We start from the raw sequence: 9,612 nt of genomic DNA on the forward strand, positions 1-9,612 counted from the left end.
GGGGGGGGGGGGGGGGGGGGGGGGGGAGCTGAACTCCCCGGGGGCGCAGCGGCCTCACAAGCCCTCATGAGCGGCGCCTCCGGACATGCCACGAGCGGCAGGAATTAGGTGGCAGAGGCCAGAGTGAGAAGGCTGTGCGCTGGGATCCCAGCCCTGGGACGTTCTGGAACAGGCACTGCCACGGAGACCACGAACAGATCGGGGCGGGGGAAGGGCGGGAAGGACGAGGGGGTGAGCACAGGAGACTTGAGGGCAGTGGCGCGATCCCGCAGGATGCGGTCATGGTGGATACGCGACAGGATACATTTGGCAAAACCCATACAGTGTTCGCCCTCAGGGCAAACCGGGACAGGAAGCAGGGCTGCGCCGGGCGCGGTGCCAACACCCTGTCCCCCGATGCAGGGCTGGCATTGCTGGGAGGCAGGGGTGCCCCCAAGTCAGGCACAGTTTGGAAGCATTGTGCCTCCAAACAGGTGGGAGGAGGGCCAGACGCTACACCTGACCCCACCCAGAGCGCAGGCCCCACTCTGCTGGCTTATTTCCCGCCCTCAGACTCACAAACACCCCAGGTCTCGGTGAGGCGGGGCGGGGCGGGCAGGGGAGAGTAAGGCAGCTCTTTAGGAAGGAAGCCGCATGCTCTGACCCACACAGGCTGGGAGGCTGGGCGGCTCCCTGCACGCACTCGGGATGGGTCTCCTGCACCTGCCACCACCAGCACGGGCACCTCAGGGCCCTCCCCATTTCCCGTGCCTCAGGCTCGCACACTCCCACCCAGGGGCCCCTCATTCCCAGAGAGAGTGGGTGCCGGAGCTTTGGGGGCTGCTGTGGAGAAGGACCAGGAGCCGCGTGGCTCGAAGCAGCAGGGTTTATGCTCTAGCCCTGGGGGCGCTCCAGGGGAGGACCCTCCCTGCCTCCTGCAGCTCCAGGGGCTCCCGGCCGTCCTCAGTGCCCCTTGGCTGGGAGCGTCATCTCCCGTCTCTGCCTCATTACCACCAGGCCCCCTCTGTGTCTCCTGGTGTCCCTCCTCTTCTTGTAGGGACCCCAGCCCCCAGAGGCAGGGCCCACCCCACTCCAGCATGACCTCATCCCAACAAACATCATCCGCAAAGACCCCATGTGCAAGGACGGTCCCATTGCAAGGTTCCGGGTGGACAGGAATTTGGGGGGGACGCGGGTCAACCCAGTGCAAAAGATACTTCCAGATGATTGCACGTGGCTGTGCAAACATCGTCGTGTGTTCCCACCAAACACGCTTTGCTGATTCACTTACTACAGGCCCATCAAACCTCTGACAGTCCCAGGGCATAGAGTGAGGTCAACAGACCCAACAGTCATCACCGCACAAAGGGGGTGGGGACAGCCCCGTGGGGGCGGGGCGGTGGGTCAGGAAAGGCTTCAGAGAGGGGCTCCAGCTAGGAGAGTGTAGAGGGTTGAATTGTGTCCCCCCAAATCTATGTTCAAGTCCTGCCCCCCACCTGTGATTGCGCCCTTATTTGGAAATAGGGAATTTGCTGGTGAGCTGGTGCTCGGTTGGAGTGGGCCCTACATCCAGTGACCAGGGACTGCGCAGCAGAGAGGAGGCAGGTTCGGGTCCGAGCCACAGGGAGACCGGCGGGAGAGGCTGGAGCGGTGGGACCACGAGCCGGGGCTGCCGGCAGCTCTGGAAGCCGGGAGGGAGGAGGGTTTTCCCTGGGACCCTCCAGAAGGGATCAGCCCTGCTGGCACCTCGATCTCAGATTTTCGGCCTCCAGAACCGAGTAAGTGGTTGTAAGCCACCGAGTTTGTGGTGCTTTGTTCCGGGGGACCCAGAACACCGACACAGCAGGGGGGCGGCTAGGCACCGCCAGGAAGGAGTGGCCTTGCGGTGGAAGGAGCTGCCAGAGCCAAGGCCAGGGGGCAGGATGCAGGGATTGCAAGGAGCAGGGTGTGCAGGGGCAGCCGGTCGAGGGCCGGGTGCGGCAGGGGCAGCTCCCAGGGCAGGAGAAGCCAACAGAGGACCTCAGGGGGCGTGCCGAGAAGTCTGGAGTGTTTCCGATCAGCTCTGGAGGCATCCAGGATGACAGCCAGCCAGCAGGGGCTGCCGCGGGGACCAGGCCGACCCCTGAGTCAGAGCCAGAAATCCAGCACCGTCCACAGAGGCAGCAAATTCATAGCAATGGTCAGCGCGGCCGCCGCACAAACAGCAGTACCATCTCCAGCCTTCGAGGGAAGAGAGGGCAAATTCTGACTCCCGAAGCCTCTCGGCGGGACCAGCTGCGCAGTTCTCAAGCATTGGTCCTGGTTCAAGATGGCGAGAGTGGAGCAGCCCACCGCACACCAGGGCTCCAAGCTCGGCCCCGGCACGGCCAGCCCCCTCCCAGCCCTGCAGCTCCGAAGAGCGTTTGTCCAGAACAAGGGAGCCTGGGACCCTCCTTGCATCCGCAGCCAACTTCCCGAAAAATGCAGTGCAGAAAACAGTCAGTGGCCTTGAGTTCTACTTCACAAAACCTCTACTCAAGAGAAAAAAAAGTCAAATCCAACGGACTGCATTTTATTTATGAAATTAAGAGGCTAATCTTGAGCTTGGGATCCTATCTTCAGGATGTCTGTGTGCATCTCTGAAACTGACCTTCGTGCCTCGTCTGGCCTTTGACGCTCTCCCCAAAAGCAGGTGTACAGGGGGAGGCACAGACAGACAGGATTGAAAGACCGCCGTCGCTTTGCAAAGAGCGGCTGTGTGTTTTCTCCTACGGTTCCTTTATCCTGCGTCGGTATTTCCTCCTCTTCTTCTTTTACATTTTATTTATTGATTTTAAGTCATCTCTACGCCCAGCGTGGGGCTTGAACTCACGACCCTAAGATCAAGAGTCACACCCTCCACCAACTGAGCTGGGCGGACGCCCGCCCCTTTTCTTCTTTTAAATACATTTTTTAAAAAAACCCTCCATAGGGACGCCTGGGTGGCTCAGTCGGTGAAGAGTCTGCCCAGGGCCCTGGGATCGGGTCCCGCATCTGGTTCCCCACAAAGTGGAGAGCCTGCTTCTCCCTCTGCCTGCTGCTCCCCCTGCTTGTGCCCTCTCTCTGACAAATATAAATAAGATCTTTAAAAAAATAAAATAAAATAAAAATAATTAAAAAATTTAAAAACCTCCATAAGTGGAAACGGCCCAGCCTCCCGGTGACCTTGAGGAAGTCACTCTAACAACCGAGCTTCATTTCAGAGTTGAAGGCAAGGTCAAAAGCATCATACGAGGCCTTCGGGGAGGTTCCTTGTAATCACCAAAGGCTCCACGCCCCGCGAACACGGAGCTCTCCCACCAGTGACGCTGTGTCAACGTCTCAGAAGTGAGAACTGCAGCAGTGGTGAGGGCCCTGCAGAGGTTCTGGAACATTCTTTCATTTCCATGACTTCCAGTTCCTTGCTCTGCAAACGGCAGAGCAAGACACAAATGCACACGTGCAGTCGCCCCTGCCGGGCCCCAGGCTGGGGTCTCTGGGAGGCGGACTGTGCTGTGTTCGGGAGCTTTGCTGGACTCCTGGGGTCAGAGTGTCAGGGAGGGGGGCCAGGAGGGCCCTCGTCCTGCCCCAGCGGGGCTCTGGAGCCCAACCAACCCATCAGAACGGTCTCTGGCCAGGCCCATCTCCATCAGGACCTGCCATGGCCCTGGCAGCCTGCAGATTGCCGTGACCTTGGCCAGGACAGCTGTGATCCCCGGCAGGGCTGGCGGCCCAACAACGGCGGGCCTGCCAACATCCCGGGAGCCAGTCCGTGCCCCCCGGGGCTGGGGTGTGGCCAGGCAGCTCCACACCCAACAGCCTTGTCTATCTTTCCATGTCCTATTTAACGGTCCTCCCCACAGACACCTTTGCCACCAACAGAGAAACCTCCAGAAACTCCTTGATGCAAATGAGAGGAGGACGAGCACCACGCAGCCTTCCCGCTGCACACATCTTATTCCTAACCATCATCAGAATGTCCGTTTCCACCCCGAAGGCAGGGTGAAGGAGAATCTCACAAGCTGGGGTCGAGTGAGACTCTAACCCTGACCCACCAGCCTGCCCACCCTCCCGCCCCCAAGGGTTCCAATCAGGGGGACTCAGGATGCAGTCTCCCCCTCCCCTGGAGATCCAAAGAGATGGGGGGAAACCCCAGAGGAGGGGTGGGCCTGGGAGGCAGCCACAAGGGCGCCGGGATGGGGCTCCCCCTGGGTGGCCACATCAGGCCCAGCGCCCTCAGCAGCGCACGTGTGGCTACTGTGCAGAAGACGCGCCAGGCCTCGCTGGCGGGCCGGCCCCAGGAATGCGGCACTCTTTCTGGCCGGAATATATCCCTCTGGGAAGAACTCCAAGCCCACGGTCGAGAAAGAAATTTTTCCTCTGGTCAGAACACAGTCCGTCGGCCCACATGGGAGCAGGACAGGGCGGGCCAGCAGGAGCCGGGGCTAGCCAACAGTGTCGGGGTCTCGGTCCCAGCTAGCCCCCCATCCCTCCTGCACCGACGGTTCCCACAGCGGGTCTCGACGACGTGTCCTTACTCCACTCTTCTGTGAGCGAAGTCCCAGGTGAAGCAGCATGCGGGTTCTGGAGCAAGTAGCGGGGACACACCCCCCGCAGCGTCCAGTAAGAGATGGGCTTAGGCAGGAGGAGGTGGGTTCCTACTCCAGAGAACACGCAGGAAAGGCCCTACCTCTCCTGCCCGCTGTTTAGCTTGCCTCCAACCTGCTCCCTAAGTATCGGGACACTCCAGCAAGGTTCCCAGTTTGGCAAGCGCTCATGTCCCCATCCTCTAGGTCAGGTGAGGCTGTGTCTGCAAAGGAGGGATTCTCAGACCAAGACAATCTGGGCTGGAGCATGGGGTCAGAGCTTACAGTCATGCATCTGCTGGAATGGGGGGAACATGCTGGCTTAGGGGTAAACTAAAGCCAAACCGGACCCTTAGGTCATGGAACTGTTCCGCCAGCGACAACCCCCGCCCCCAGGGGCGGAAGCACCCCCCACACTCCCGCTGTCCTGTCTGTTGGCCAGCCTTGCCCTGGCCACCTTTGGAGCAGAGGGAGGGAGGAAATGCCCTTCATGTCTGGTCTCTTTCCTGGCCAACACACTTGGAAGCACGTTCTCCGTGGGTTCTCGGAGGCTCTGTTTTCAGAAGACACCTCCCCACGTCAGGAGGGCTGCGGTGAACTCGGGCCTGGGGCTGTGGAACCCACTATCTTCCCTTGACTGTTTCGGGAGGGGCTCCGAAAGCATTCTTACAAGAGGCAACAAGGTGGATTGAAAAAGGAGCAAGGAGAGCGGGTTCTGCAGGCAACGTAGCGGAGAGACATCCAGCAACCCAAGGCTCTGCATCTAGTCTCCTCCTTGGCAAAATGAGCATAGCTAATAGCACCAAGGTTGTTGGGAAGGTACGTCATGGGCGTCAAGGACATAATCAGCATTCAACAAGTAAAACTGGTTGACGGTCGAGATGCCGTAATGCTCTCAACTTCCAGCTGGCATTGGTACGAGTAAGTGACAACGGTCCCGTCTGACTCCTGCGAGCATTTCCTGCTAAATGCTGACGCCACATTTACTATCTGTTCCTGGGCCTTATCTCCCCAGGCAGACCATCCTGTCTCCGAGAGCCGTGGTAGGCTCGCAGAAATAAACTGGCATGATGGAAAAAATAAAAAATAAATGTAAAGACAGCATTGTCCACTGTCATGGCTGCCTTGATTCAAGGCGATGCAAACGTAATATGGGCTTCCTGAAGGGGGTCCTTGCACAGTGGGGCTGGGGAGACCGAGGGGTGCGCCTCCACCGTGGACCCCAGAGAGAGCAGATGGGGGTAGGGGGTCCAGTGTGTGTGTGAGCTGGTGTCCAGGGGGACCCATGTCCCTGGGGGGTGGTGTTGGGGATGGGGGGATGGTGTCCCAAGAGGGTCAGTATCTGGGGTGAAGGAGGGGCAGTGTCCCAGGGGGAACCTGGGGGGATGGTCTGGGGAGGCCTGGTGTCCTGGGGGATCTGTATCCTGGGGTATGGTGTCGGGGGAAGGGGGGCGGTATGTGGGTGTGATATGGGGTGTTCTGAGGGACCCCGTGCCCCAGGGTGGAAGGGGGCGGTGTCCCAGGGGCGCCGGCCGGGCCTCAGGAGCCAGTTACCGAGCGGAGCTGCCTTGCCCTGGGTCGGCGTGGCCAGTCCTGCCTCAGGTCTGCAAACGCGCCCCGCTGCCGAGCCCACCCTCGGGGCCGCTCCTGTGAAGGGCCCTGGCAGGAGCGGACGGCCACCCTCCGGGCGTCGAACTCCTCGAGGCTCCTCTCCCGTGAGGCTGCTCAGAAGGCGCCAGGAGGGGTGCGCCCGCTAAGGCGCGGCCTCACGGCCTCCGATTGGCCGAACTTCCCGCGATGAGGGCAGGATGCGCATGTGCAGGCCCGAGGGGCGGAGCTTCCTCTGTGGGGCCCCGCCCACCCCCAAGGCTATAAAACACCGGATGATGCCCCCTCACTGCGCAGCCGCAGTCGGTGCTCACCTGGGCCGGTGAGCTCTCTGTATCACCGTTCTCCGCACGGTGGCCTGAGTGATCTCAGCACACGCTGCACCTTATCACCTCAGGTTAATCCTCCCATGATAAACTATAACTGGTGGCCAAGTCACATACACAAATCCTATACAGCTTTTTAATTTATTTTTTTAGTGTCAGTATGACTCAACGATTAAATGAGACATGTCGTTACATGGGACATATTTATACCGAAAAGTTAGTTGTTGTTTATCTAAAATTCCAGATTTGAGGTGCCTGGGGGGCTCAGTCCGTGAAGCGTTTGCCTTCAGCTCAGGTCATGATCCAGGGTCCTGGGATTGAGTCCCGCTCTGGGCTCCTGCTCCGTGGGGAGTCTGCTGCTCCCTCTGCCTGTGCTCCCCCTGCTTGTGCTCTCGCTCTGTCAAATAAATAAACAAAATCTTTTAAAGAATAAAATAAAATTCAAATATAACTGGGCATCTTGTATTTTATCTAGCAACCCTCTTTATAATTATTTGTTCATCACTGTGACCATCTGATCTCTATGGCCATGGGCCCCAGACTGTGAGCTCCAGGAGGACAGGCCTGGGTCAGCGTCTGTTCCTGGCTGTCCGTTCCAAGCAAGGTCTGACCAAAGGTGCTGCCTGCATGGTTCCCCCAAAGATACCCCATCCTAATGCCCAGAACCTGTGCATGTTTTCCAGACTTCGTGGATGGGATTAAATTAAAGATCTTTGGATGGGGAGAATATTCTGGATGGGAGGGTGGATGCTGGCAATGCCATCACAGGGTTCCTTGTCAGAGGGAGGCAGGAGGGTCAGAGTCGGAGAGAGAAGATGATGTGAAGCTGGGAGCGCCGAGAAAGTCCACGTGATGCAGGACCATGAACCAAGGGATGACAGGGCACCTCTAGAAACTGGAAAAGGCAGGGATGTGGGTTCTCCCCTGGAGCCTCCAGAAGGATCTCAGCCTTGCGGCAACCTGGAGCCCAGCGAAGACCAGTTTCTGACTTCTGGCCTCTAGAACTGGGAGAAGAAATCTGTGTTGCTGTAAGCCGCTGCATTTGTGGTGACTTGTTAACAGCAGCCATAGGACGTTCACTCAATGCCCAACAAATATTTGCTGAATGAGCAAAAGAACGTCTGAAAGTATGCAGAAGGCAGCTGTGGCATATGCTGTGGGTCAGAGCCGGGAGAGTCAGGAGACCACACTGGCCTCCGGTGTGTCACCAGGCATGACACCCTTGGCCATGAAATCATGCCAGAGCCCTGGTTTCCCTGTCTGTGGCATGGGGTCCCTCCTGCCAGCCTCCAGGACCGTGAGGAGTCAGGAGATGGCTGGAGAGTGGTCTCAAGGTGTGGCGCCAGCTAGAACCCAAAACTCCCCTCTCATCTCCAGCAAGACTCCTCAGTGTCCTTTCTGGGGCACCTGTCCCATCTCCTGCCAGGATCTTGCACTAACAGCTTTCATGTATTCATCACGTGTTTACAACAACTCCATTTCCATGATCACCCCATTTTCCTGACGGTGGCATCTGAGGCACAGAGAGGGAACATCACGATCCCAAGGTTACCCAGCTGTCTCAACAATGGAGATGAAAACATCAGGGAATAGCCTAAGTTGTGGCCCACTCCTGTGTCCTCGCTGTGCCTCAGTTTACCCTCACCAAACAGATCTTCCTCCAGGGGACATGGGATACCCCCAGCCAAGGGGTATGGGGGTCAAGATCTATTCTCAACAGGGCAGACCTGTCACACACTGAAAGGAGGTGAAAGGTCAGAGCCTGGGGAGCCCCGCCCTGCCCTGGAGATGGAATTCAGCTGTGGGATGTCATGGATTCCTGGAGGCCAGAAAGTCTGGCTCACCTGGAACGTGGGAACACCCTTGAGAGCTCCCCCTCCCTCCCCAGCCAGGAGGTATGGGGGTCTCCCCGCTCCAGGTCTGCCCCCAAGGAGATGCCCGTCTCTGGGGGGCTGTGTGTCCTTGTGTGCCCTTTATGGTTGAGGCCGGCCTTGGGTCAGCAGGGAAGAGGAGGAGGAGGACCAGAAGAAGGAAGAGAGGCGGGTGGCCAGCCTGGGTGGAGGAATCCCCAAACCGGCTAAAAATAGCCAGGGAAATTATTCCAACACCTTCCCAAAATAGAAAGCAGCCTCCCCGCCCGCCCAACAAAAGGCCGGGGCAGCTGGGGGTGGGGGCTGTGTCGAGGAAAGGTGGCCTAGGGCAACGCCTCCCCCACCCCCAAGGCTATCTATCCCCCTCAGGCTCTTTCTCCCTCAACTGTCCTCCCCAGGGCTGGCTGTGCGCTGACCCTGGGGTCTGGAAGTGGGGACGCCCAGGAGGGGTGGGGACCCTGCAAAGTGGATCCTCCCACCCCCAACCCCCCACTCCGGTCCTGGCCCAATGGCCGCTGACCCGGGAACTGGGAGGGCCCGCCACTCGGGCTAAAAATAGCCCTCCTCTCCGCCCAAGCTATTTTTAGACCATTCGCCCAGGCCTCAGCACAAAGGCAGCCACCGGTGGGCACACCCCGCCGGGCAGCCCGGGCGCCCTGGCTCGGACGCGGGCACCGCCTCTGGCCACCGCAGCGGCCAGAGCTGAGGAGACACCAACAGTGTGGACAGATCTGGCTCGAGCGCCTGCCTGGCCGGGTGGCGCCAGGGCACCCTCAGGCCCTCCGTGAGCCCTCTCGCTGCAGAAGAGCAGGCAGACCCGCCAGTAGGGGGTCCGGAGCCCTGAAGGCGCTGGGCCTTCTCTCTGGATGGGGTGGGGGGGGACTCTCGGATCCCCGAGAGGGCAACCCCACAGCGGGCATGCGCCGAGCGCTAGACGGAAGCGTCACAGACGACAGCCCGCCGGCCTCAGTGTCCGCATCTGTGAAATGGGGGCCGGCGCAGCTCGCGTAAGGGGCCGGACTCCCTTTCCCCCAGTCCCTCTCCCGCCTGCGCGGCTCCAGAAACAGAGGCTGATGTCATCGCCGGCCCAGTCCGGCCTCCCGGCGCCGCCGTCACGGGCGTTCCTGCGCCAGGGAATCCCGGCCCCCAGCGCGGGGGCCCCCGTGGAAACCCGTGACGCCAGCTCCACCGCCGCCGCAGCTTTTCCGGCGGCGCCCGGGCAGGGGCGCGGCGGGGCGTGCTCCC

Source organism: Ursus maritimus, unplaced genomic scaffold, assembly GCF_017311325.1.
Source record: "Ursus maritimus isolate PB19 unplaced genomic scaffold, ASM1731132v1 scaffold_14, whole genome shotgun sequence".
NCBI lineage: Eukaryota > Metazoa > Chordata > Mammalia > Carnivora > Ursidae > Ursus > Ursus maritimus.